A 12,896-nucleotide genomic window follows, 5' to 3' on the forward strand; every position below is an offset into this window, starting at 1 on the left:
TCAAACTTGCAAAATAAATTGCCTTTTACAACAAAATGCATTGCCTTTAAAATTTATGTTTCTTTATTCGTTTAGCAGCTAGAAAGAAATTTATTTTGACATTTTTACAATCCGGCGATAACACATTTTAGGTAAATATAAGAGACGAAGTTGAAAACTAAATTTCGAAACATGTTAGGCAAATATTGATATATTTTATATTTTTAAAACTTTTCAATATTAATGGTAGAAGAGTTTTTCTTACTTATTTTTATTTGTTCAAAAGGTTTTCTTACTTTTATATTTATACTAAAGTTTTTTTAAACTTAAATTATTTTTCTATTTATTATAAAGTTTTCTTAAACCTTTTTATGTTTATTTACCTACCATGTACAATGTTTTTTTTTATTATTACAAAGTTTTATAGTATAAACGTTTTTAGTAAATCATATAAATAAATATTTCAAGCTTGTACCTATTTGGTTAGATTGTTTTATAATTAGTATTCTGTTGGAATTTTGAAATAGAAGACGGTTATTAATTAATTGGTAATTTTATTATTTTAATCTTAGTTTCTGCGTAAATTATATATTTTCCTACAAATATAATTCAATATATTGTTTTTATAAAGTAACACAAGAAATATATAAATTTTTAAACCTATAAAATCGAATCATTTTTTAAAATCGGACATTGTATACAAAAAAACTTATTAACATGAAATTAGTCTCTGCTTAAATTATATATTTACCTAAAAATATAATTCAATATATTTTTTTTATAAAGTAATACAAGAAAGATATATCATTAATATATAAATTTTTAAACCTATAGAACCGAATAAATTTTTTAAATTCGGATGTAGCATACAAAAAAAAAGTTATTAACATGAAATTAGTCCTCCTTTATTTCGTGTATATTTAATAAGGATAAGAAAAAGATGTGTAACGATTGTTATTAGATTATCTTTCTTGACGATTTTTTACAACCATTTATAAAATCTTAATACTTTCTAAAATAGTTTATACAGTTTTTAACATAATAAAGATGTCGAAGTAACAATGTTATATCTATCTTCTATGCCTGCATTGAACTAATAACTTGGGTTCCCAAACCTCTTTGGTCTTGATAAACTCTCGTTTCTTTACCTCAGCTTTTACACCGTATCAAATATATAATTCTAATCTCCCATCAATTTCACACTTATATTTGAGTACAATCCGTCTTAGTATAACTGTGTTTTGTAAACTAAAATTCTTATAGACATATTCTCATTTACAAGAAATGTAAATGTTGTAAATATATTTTAAAACTTTTTCAAAATAACACTTGAAGGATAATATTTATCAAGTGCTTTAAACTTATTTTCTAAATATATTATGTAAATATTAATATATTTTATATTTATAATAACTTTTAACTATTAATAGTGAGTTTTTCTTACTTATTATATTCAAAACGTTTTCTTACTTTTGATATTTATACTAAAGTTTTTTAAACATAAATTATTCTCCGTACTATTTAAACTTTTTGAGAGTTTTGATGTTTATTAAAATATTTTTCTTACATATTTGTATTTATTTTAATGTTTTTATTTATTTTTTGTAATTATTAAAAAGTGTTATAGTACAAACTTGAAGTAGATATTTATAAATCTTGAAAATTAAACTTGAAATTAATTTGAATTTCAAGATATGATATGTTACATCTTGAAATGAAATTAATTTCGCACATACGCCGGCGATGCAACTTTTGATATGTATTTATAAGATTTATTAATTATTAAAAATATTTGTAAAATTCTCTCAAAGTGTTAGACCGCGACTATTTGAGTAACTATTATATGAAAAATGTTACAGAAGTTTTATTAAGATTTGATGTTAGATTCCTGGTGTACGTAACATATTTTTCATTTGCAACTCTTACAAAAGGGTGGCTCGCTTTTGGGGGATGCGTCCTCTCCTTTTGCTTAGTTCAACGGGGTCGGGGGTTGGTTTTCAATATAGCTTCGAAGGCCCCTCTTAGTCGCTTTTTTCGCGACTAGTGAAACCGCTTTCGCGGCTGGGGGTTTTCTTTGGGGCTTGAGAGATAGAATAGATAGAGCCCCCCAAATTGTTAATTTGGCCACAACCTAAGATTCATTTCGCAATGGAAAAACTCAAGATACCAAGAAATGATAAGCATCCAGTAATCTACGACTACCCTCTTTTTTGAAAAAAAGCAACAGATAGGTACCACACAAATTTCATTGACTTTTAAACAATAAAAAAAGTCGACTTTTGATTGATTGGAAGAGAGAAAACCTAATTGGGACCTTGGTTGGAGAGTCACCCGAAATACGCTCTGTCGAAAACAGGAAGAGGGCTATGCTCGAAGAACAACAATAGCTCATCGTGCGGGTTGTCACACTCGTGACGTCTACTAAAAGGGGGACGCGATCTGAACAAGCTACTACCGTGAAACGCAGGATTAACAAGTTGAGAAAAAGACTAAAAAAAGGAGACGAAATTTTAATAAAACTAGTTTGAAGTTTGAACACCTTTGGAGCATTTTGACAAACTATGAAAATCAACAAATACTTCTTTGTATTTAAAGCCCAATATAGGAGTCCAACTCCAATGTCATTGTCCATATTAATTTCAATAGTGCAATTCCAGCGTGGAAGTTTTCAAGTTAGAAATGTTTCTTCTCTCTTTTAGAACCCTAGGGGAGTTTGATCGAGATGTCAGTAAGTGAGTCTCATTAACTAATTGTCTTTTTTGAAGATCCCAACAAATTCAAATTAAAGAAGGGAAATGTGACAACAGTGATCTAAGTAGGACACTAAATTAAATTTTAAAGACATGTTTGAAGTCTGAAAATAAAATGATCATTTAGTAATTAGACTCCAGTTATTTACCTATATTAGGGGGCCACCCTCAAAATGATGATGTTTCAGGGGTTAATCCCTATTTCCTATTTTATCGTCAAAAGTTCGTTAAGTAACATGTGTGACACTCACATGTGTTTTTTCTTACGAAATTGCCCTCCTCAGATCCGTTGGAACTATGTAGCAGAATTGTCCCTCTCTATCCCAGCGGTCCTATTAGATACCCTCTTTATAAGTCTGATCTTTAGATTGAGGGATGTTTAAACCGATTTCTTCATCCTAATATTACTAAGTCAGTGCTAAAACGATGAGAGGAGGTGCTAAAAGTGGAGAAACAAACCAGGTAAGCCATTGCTAGTCTTCATCAGCTTTACTATAATGGGGTCCTTCCCTGAATAGTAGTTTTACAGTGGAGGTCCTTCACTAAAGGTCATATAAATTTGATCTTTAGACTGAGGGATGTTTAATCGATTTCTTCATCCTAATATTGCTAAGTCAGTGCTAAAACGATGGAAGGAGGTGTTAAAAGTGAAGAAACGAACCAGGTAAGCCACTGTTGGTCTTCATCAGCTTTACTATAATGGGGGTCCTTCCCTAAATAGTAGTTTTACAGTGGGGGTCCTTCACTGAAGGTCATATTATTCATGTTATTACAGGAGGGCAATTTAGTAAGAAAAACACACGTGAGTGGCACATGCATTACTTAACGAGCTTTTGACGGAAAAATAAGAAATGGAAGTTAACTCCTGATACATTATCATTTTGGGGTGAACCCCTAATATAGATAAACAACTGGTGTCTAATCATTAAATAACCCAAAATAAAATATCATTATGGAAAGTTGCATTTCAAAGATGGTGTTTGGTGCATGGGAACTAAACACAAATAGTATTTTGTGGAGATATGTGATCACTCCCAAAAGAGAAATTCCAGACCTAGGTGTGAGTCGGTTTGGTTTTTTTTTTTCGGAAAAATCATCAAACAAATATTCTATGATATTATCAATTTATATCAATCTTAATCCTGGTTAAACCATTTTGTTACTAGAAATCACTTTACTGGACCGTTATTTCTGGACCGTTATTTCTGAAAGTTGCTTTTCTTTATGAGTACCATATATAATCTTGGTTTTTTCATGCAATCCATCCTAGTATTGGGTGGTCTTGGCCCTCTCGTCTCATCCCAAACGGTAGCTCATGTAGTAGGGTTTTCTCTCAGACTTATAAACTCACCCACTCCCCCCTTTACAACTAATGTGCTATTATTCCAACAATTCCCCAGGTTTAACGTCAACAGACTATTGAATTGAGACTTGTTATACTTTGGACCGAGATACCATCGTTGGGTGGTTTTGGGCTTCTCTCATCTCAGAAGCTAGCTCACGGGGTGAGGTTTTCCTTCACGCTTATAAACTCACCTCATACCCCTTCCACACAACCGACGTGAAATTGTCCTAACACTTAGACAACTAGACCGTCATTAACATCCCTATCTTTTTACTAGAAGTGACTTAAGATAATCATTGTTGTTGGTTCAAGTGCTGACAGGGTTTGGTTCAGTCCTCTGGGCAATTTGATAAACCTCACCCCATAAACCTCCTCCCAGGGTAGAAAGATCTTTAAGCATCTTTCTTTCTTCTACCGAAGAAAGTTTTATAGGCACCACCGTTTTCATAACCTTTAAGATGGTGTTGTTTGACTTGGTCCATTGACCTTTTGAAATATTTTTCTTTATTAGCAACCTTGTACTGATGACTATTAGTCATAAAAAGGATGGAAAATGGTGTAGCTACAGAAAATCACCACTGATCGACTTTAGAGAGAATTCCAAATCTCACATTAATGGGTCAACTTTCTCTTGATTTACCTTACAAATCAAGACAAAATGGAAGCTGTTTGATTTGGATTTCTCTCTCGAATTGGTCTGGATTTTCGGAGACTCTAGTATGAACGAAAAGAACAATTAAATGTGATTCCCATGATTAGAGATTGTTCATTCATATCTCGCGTTGTTTCACTAATATACTTTTGGTTTACTTGCCGGGAAACATATTAACACTGTTTTGATGGTGTCGAAACTTTTTTGCTACAGAAAGGAGGTTGGTACTCGCCTCTCGGACTCTGGGGAATAACTTCTTATATTTCCATAACGAAAATAACCACCATGGCTCCACATCTATATCCATTAAGTCTAGCTAGCCGATTGTACTTGTGAAGAGGTAAATCACCTCTTGATAATAGAAGATTATAATTAACTGAACACAGAGAGAGAGAGAGAGAGAGAAATCGTGTGGGAGAGAGAGAGAGAGATGGGAGAAAGAATTCTCTGTGTATTTATTCATCTAGTTTACATGAGTATTTATAGGTTTACATGTAGGTTACATATAGAAGTAAATCTAGGAAACATGGAAACTTCCTTTAACAAGTTATTACATAAAAATAACAATTAATAGTTAGGAAACTATTAATAATTAGGAAACCCTAATTATAGCCGGTTGGGCTTCCTCTTGCTAGTCGGCCGGTCATCCCATGATGTTGGTGGGATTGTGTATTCTTGGGTCTGGTGATATACCTTAACACTCCCCCTCAAGTTGGAGCAGAAAGGGACGTGATGCCCAACTTGCCAATAATATGTTTGAACGCATCTGCTCCAAGTGGCTTCGTGAAAATATCCGCTAGTTGCTTAGAAGTAGGTGTAAAACGGGGAGCAATGACGTTGGCTTTAATCTTTTCCCGAACGAAGTGACAATCAATCTCAATATGCTTTGTACGTTCATGAAAAACTGGGTTATCAGCTATGTGGAGTGCTGCTTTATTATCACAGTAAACTGACATAGGGGAAGAGTGGTCGATACCAAGATCGCGAAGTAGATATTTCAACAATTGAAGTTCACTAGTTAAATGTGCTAGGGCACGATATTCTGCTTCAGCAGAAGACTTAGCAATGGTAGGTTGCTTTTTAGATTTCCAGGAGAGTGGGCTAGAACCCAACATAGTGAAATATCCCGTTGTAGAACGACGGGTGGACGGACAGCCAGCCCAGTCCGAGTCACATTATCCAGATATGTGTAAAGAACTGGTGGAAGATAGGAGTAGACCATGACCAATAGATCCTTTGAGATATCGTAGAACACAATGAGCAGCATCGAGATGAGTGGTGCTAGGTTTTTGAAGAAATTGACTAAGATTATTCACTACATAACTGATGTCAGGTCGGGTGACATTGAGATAGAGGAGGCGACCAATCAGTCGTCTGTAGATGGTGGGATCCGGAAGAGGGTCACCATCAGAAGGACTTAGACGAAGTTTCTGTTCCATTGGAAATGGAGAGGGACGACAGGCAGAAAGACCTGAATCTGTAATAATGTCAAGGGCATATTTGCGCTGACACAAGAAGATGCCGTGAGAGGAGCGAGAGACCTCGATTCCTAGAAAGTATTTAAGAGGACCTAAATCTTTGAGAGAAAAGGTGGTGTGAAGAAAAGATTTTAGTTGAGAGATGGCGATTTCGTCATTTCCAGTAATAACGATGTCATCTACATAAACTAATACGTAAAGATGGACAGATTCTGTGCAGAGAGAAAATAACGAATAGTCGGAAAGGGACTGTGTGAAGCCCTTTTTGATAAGGACTGAAGAGAATTTAGAGAACCATTGACGGGAGGCCTGTTTTAGGCCATATAGAGACTTTTGTAAACGACAAACTTTAGACTCCCCCTGTTTAGAAAAACCGGGAGGTAGTTTCATGAAGACCTCTTCATCGAGGTCGCCTTGGAGAAAGGCATTGTTGACATCTAATTGATGTAGGGACCATTTTTTAACAGCTGCAATGGATAGCAGGACGCGAACTGTAACTAATTTGGCGACAGGAGCAAAGGTGTCATGGAAATCAAGGCCCTCTATTTGAGTATATCCCTTTGCGACAAGACGAGCTTTGTAACGTTCAATAGAGCCATCAACTTTGAATTTGATTTTGTAAACCCATTTACAACCAATTGCCCTTTTTCCGGAAGGGAGGTCTGTAATGGTCCATGTTTGATTAGCCTCTAAGGCTGCAATTTCTTTTTCCATTGCCTCACGCCAGTGAGGGGATTTGACCGCCTGAGAGAATGAAGTAGGCTCAACTGTAGAGATTACAGAGTTAAGGAAAACCTGGTGAGAGGCTGAAAATTGATTAAAGTGAAGATAGTTAGTGAGTGGATAAGTAACAGTAGAAGAAGGATAGGAGTGACAAACATAATCGTCTAGGTGCGCCGGGGGACGACGGAGGCGTGAAGGCCGAAGGGAATGAGGTGGAGATGACGGTGCCTCTAAAGGTAGGGACGATGGTGCCTCTAGAGGGACCGGCCGATCATCGAAAGATGGTGGGCTTGATGACCGAGACCGAGGAGGCCCGGGAGTGCTTGTAGGGCGAGAAGGAGAGGGCGGATCGGGAGTGCCGGAAAGGGCATGAGCTGAATCATTGATCCTAGTTGGTGTGCCTATAGGTAGACCGGTTGAGTCCGAAAGAGAAGAAGGAGGAAAGATGAATGAGCCATCATCCGGAATGGAGATCATCGGATGTGTGTGAACCAAAGGAGGGACCCGACCGGTAGTGATCATGGGAAATTTGTTTTCATGGAAGACAACATCACGAGAAGTGATGATTTTTCGAGAATTGAGATAAAAAACGCGATAACCTTTTTGACTGTTGGGGTAACCAACGAAAATACCCGGAGAAGCACGGGAATCGAATTTGGTTTTGACCAATGGTCGTCTAGTAAAACATAGACAACCGAAAACCCGAAGATGATCAAATGTGGGAGGAGATCCCAATAACTTTTCATGAAAAGAAAGACCTTTTAAAGTGGGTGTAGGCAATTTATTAATGAGGTAAACTGCCGTGAGAACACACTCACCCCAAAAGGAAAGTGGAAGATGAGCCTGAAGGCGAAGAGAACGTGCCACCTCTAGAATGTGTCGATGTTTTCTCTCGACGATTTAATTCTGTTGTGGAGTATGAGGACAACTAGTCTGATGGAGAATTCCCTTTTTGCGGAACCATGATTGGATGTCATTGTTCATAAATTCGGTACCATTGTCTGAGCGAATGGTTTGAATTTTGGGAACTGGGATCGTTCCTTGTCCGGATTTGAATTGAGAGATGGACGAATTGAATTGAGTAGATATATAATTGGAAAAATTCTTGATTAGTCTAAAGGTGTCGGATTTGTGGGACATTAAAAATATCCAAGTACAACGAGTAAAGTCGTCTACTAAAGTGAGAAAATAACGACAGCCGGAATGAGAGGGGACAGAGAATGGTCCCCATAAATCGGCATGAACGAGTTCAAAAGAACGAGAAGTCGATGTATGACTTAAGGGAAAAGGTAAACGTGTAAATTTGGACAAAGGACAAATTTCGCACGGAATTTTATTAAAAGAAATTAACTTCATACATGGAGTTTTGGAAACTAAATACTTAAAAGAAGTAAAAGAGGGATGTCCTAGGCGCCAATGGCATATATCGGAAACATCTTTATTGATACTAGTATTAGGAACTGAAAACGAACAAATCTTAAGGTCCGTGCGAAGAAAATAAAGGTCATCATGGAGATCACCAAGTCCAATCGTCGCCTTCGTCAATTTGTCCTGAAAGACACAAGAACCAGAATCGAATGTTACCAAACATCGAAGAGAAGTAGTGATTTGAGAAACAGAAATTAAATTGATTTTAAATTCTGGAATGTGTAAAACATTATGAAGCAAAAATTGTTTATTGAAAACAATCGTTCCAATATGATGAACTTTAATGCGTGAACCATCCGGAAGACGGACAAAGTAATTAGATGGGGCATTAGTATAATAGGAGAAGCGAGATAAGTGACAACAAATATGTTTGGCAGCGCCAGAATCGATAACCCAAGGGGAGGATGAAAAAAATACCTGAGAGATTAATGTCCGAACCCGTGAGATGAATTCCAGGTTCGGTTTGACTAGGTGCTGATCGGTGGGTGCCTGCAGAATTCTGGTGCTGATCGAGCATGGACAGCAGCCCATGGTACTGTTCATTGGTGAGGCTGGTGGCTAGAGGCACATCCGTGTTCAGCTCGGCATCGGCAGGGGCAGTCACGGTGGCTGCCACCGAACCGGCTGGTCGGTTTTGCCGTGGGCGAGGTTGCTGGCCTTGTTGGTTCGGGTATCCATGGAGTTGGAAGAAGGTAGCTCGTACATGATCGTGTTGTTGACAATAATCGCAAAACGGACGTGGTCGCTTAGGACGTTGACCGGTTGATTTGTCCATGCGAGGTAGTCGTTGGTCATTGTAGGTGGCAAGAGCGGCGGCTTCCGGTGGAGTTGAAGTGGCGCCCATGATGTTTTGTTGGATCTCTTCTTGCTTAACAAGAGAATGAATTTTCAAGATCGAAGGAAAAGGATCCATTAACAAAACTTGACTTCGAATTGCCGAAAATCTATCATGTAGTCCTTGAAGGAATTCCATGGCGCGTTCTTGATTGGTACGATCAAGTAATGATTTTCCTTGACCACAAATACATGGATCGACCACCATGAGAGATTGTAACTCATCTTGGAGAGTTTTGAGTTTAGTAAAATAGGAAGATACATCATGTCCTTCTTGTTTGAAGGAAGAAATTGCCCGTTTTAATTGATAGATTTTGGGAGCATTGGTTCGGAAGAACCTTTCATAAAGATTTCGCCAAATATCGGCGGCACTTTCATCATATAAAACAGAAGAACGAATATCCGGAGCAATAGAGTTGATAATCCAACTACTAACGAGATCATTACACCTTCCCCATGAGTGTAATTGAGTTGGAGAAGTGGGTTTGGGAATAGAACCATCTACAAACCCGAATTTATCTTTAGCTCGAAGAGCCATCTTCATGGCTCTTGACCAAGAGGCATAATTATCTCCGGATAATAATGGAGTGATGAGAATATTAGTTGGTGAATCAGAGTGATGAACATCAAACACCGGATTAGGTGGAGAGTTTGGAGTATAGTCTCCAGAATCGATATCAGTAGTAGTCATGATAGAAGATATTGATTTTCAAAAAAAATTTGGCTCTTATACCATGTGAAGAGGTAAATCACCTCTTGATAATAGAAGATTATAATTAACTGAACACAGAGAGAGAGATAGAGAGAGAGAAATCGTGTGGGAGAGAGAGATGGGAGAAAGAATTCTCTGTGTATTTATTCATCTAGTTTACATGAGTATTTATAGGTTTACATGTAGGTTACATATAGAAGTAAATCTAGGAAACATGGAAGCTTCCTTTAACAAGTTATTACATAAAATTAACAATTAATAGTTAGGAAACTATTAATAATTAAGAAACCCTAATTATAGCCGGTTGGGCTTCCTCTTGCTAGTCGGCCGGTCATCCCATGATGTTGGTGGGCTTGTGTATTCTTGGGCCTGGTGATATACCTTAACAATACTTGTTAACCGGTTATTACATTTCTATCCCGTATATTCACATAACTTGTTGAGATGAATATTTGAATTATGTGTCAAATAGCTAGCTTCCAGATCCAGAATGCAATGGACGCCTACGAAACCTTGCTAAGTCTGTTGGGCTTCCAGTGAGATATATGGTGTGAATATTCGAACTTTCCTGTTTTTCAATCCAATTGGCGAATTTTGGAGATGCCCAAGTATTCTTCCCCCCTGAGTTCTTTCTGATTCAATTGTTGGTTCTCTTAAAAGATTGTGTGGACCAGCCTTCCGAGCGGCTAGCAATATTGTTTACGGGGTAGGACACTTCATCTCCCTAATACTTTTTCAAGACTATATCATATAAGAGATTGTCGTGCTAATAATGTAAAAATTGTACATACTAACCTCGCAAACTCTTAGCGATGTTGTCTGTCTGTCTTGGCACTGCACGCCTTCACAACTTTAAAACACATGTATAAGAAACTACTTTTAACTCCTTGTTAAGGACACCATACTTCATCTCTCCGAGGTAAGTTCGATTTACATTTTTACTATGTCGTAAGGCAATACATAGTTATTGCAATACGACTACATTGTTTGATTTAGTCAGAAATAAGGGGTAACGATTGATTTTGTCTATTTAGGTTTAATGCTCCTAGATTCGGGATTCTCATTTAAGGAGGAATGGTGTTCCTTGGCGAAATGGATTCCTAATTCAATCCCTGTAACTGGACCTTCATCTTCAAGAAAACCTCGCCATGAAAGTTTTCTTTTAAGCATTCTCTGACCTATTTCGCAAAACCAACCTTAAAAACACACAAGAGCACGAGACATACTTTTAAAATTGGAACCACAGTGAGCTAGTAGAGCTTAGAAGAAGTTGAGTCAGATATCCACTTTCTACTTGTCACAAACTAGAAAATGCAGAAAACAAGAGAAAGTTGGTTAATAATACAGGTAGAAAAAGAACGAACGCTCCAGTAGTAGACTTGTTGATTTATGCATGACCATAGAAAGCCAATGAAAAACCATAATTCACAAGCAGAGAGACGAAACAAACCCGACCGATATATTTAATATTGATAGGATGAATTAAGAAGCAAACTAACCTACAGGAGAAACCACCGAGGTATCTTCCATACTCCAAACTCGTTTAAGGGTAGCTCCATTTTTTAGCTGATTCGAAAAGTAGTAACGACAAGGAGAGTTAGAGATCTTAAAGTAGGACAATGACGGATTAACGAAACAAGATGGCAACTCCAATTGTTGTCATTCGATGATAGCCACGCAAAATGCAAATACCAACATTCAGAATCTTCTCAGTATTGTGAAAGTTCATGTTAGTTGGTAGATTAGAAGACATAAACTGGAATAAATAATACAATAGTTTACGTGGTTCGGACGTGATCCTAGAACCCATCTCTTATTTATAGGGTTTAAGATTTCCTAATTTCTCCTAACTAAACTAGGAAACAATATAATCTCTACTCAATATTACTACTTTAAATAGTTACAAGAGATATCCTAGTTGCTCCAGCCATGTAACTGTAAGAACAAAGAGCACAATCTACGTGAGCCAACAGATATATGTCTCATTATATTTTCTATTGACTTTTAAAATTTGAAACTTGATGTGTAAACTAAAGGCAAGAGGGGCACGAAAAAGTGAAAAAATAGGAGTTTTTTTTTTTTTTTTTTTTTTTAGGAGAGAGAAGCTCTAAGCTGACGTCATCAAGACGATTTTTCCTCTCTTCTTTCTCGAGTAACTCTTACCCTCTTTCACCTTCTTCAACACTTTTCACACTTAATTCGATTCCAATCTCTCTCTATTTGCTGCAGCAGAGACTTCAATTTCCACCTAAACCCTATAATAATCATTAACCCTAACCCAATTTAGAAGATAACTCGAAGCTACTCTCATCTTGGAAATAGAATCAAGAAGAAAAGCAACGAGTGGAGTTACATCACAAAATAAACAACACGCGAGCTTGAACTGATCATCCATTTCTGGCTTCTAACACTCGGATCTGAGAAGTGACGCTTACTCAGAACAAAGATAAGGATCAGCTAAACCCAGGGAAGTCCTCTTGAACTATTTTGTAGTTTTCTAGGGCTTTTGGAAATAACAAATCTACTGTTAATTTCACTTGGTTCATGTTCTTATTTATCAAGATCAAGCTTAACCCTAAACCCTCTACAAAACCTAGAATTATCTGCAATCAAAGTTAGATCCTAGCAAATTCTAAATCATAGACTCATCACTAACATCAATAACCCAGGAAAAGCAATTTCACCTCTTATAGTTATCTTTTTGTAGTATTTCTCTTACATCTTTTAACTCATCTATACTGACATATGGATACACATAAAATCAGTCTTGCATGTCTATGTTAATTCCTCTTTTTGTGATTAGCTGTGCATCGTTAGAGGTCGAGCTTCGTGCTCATCTAATGGTAGTTATTTTCATCGCTTTCATGATAAACGATGAACTAACCCTAGATTCACATATCTCTTCAATCTATACTGAATTTAATTTCAACCCTCGATCTCATCCTATCACCCTCCATTACTGCACCCAAATAGCTTTCACCTCTTGGAATCAAAT

The sequence above is a fragment of the Eschscholzia californica genome, unplaced genomic scaffold, assembly GCF_041429995.1.
Source record: "Eschscholzia californica isolate CP2 unplaced genomic scaffold, dmEscCali1.0.p SCAF_2, whole genome shotgun sequence".
NCBI lineage: Eukaryota > Viridiplantae > Streptophyta > Magnoliopsida > Ranunculales > Papaveraceae > Eschscholzia > Eschscholzia californica.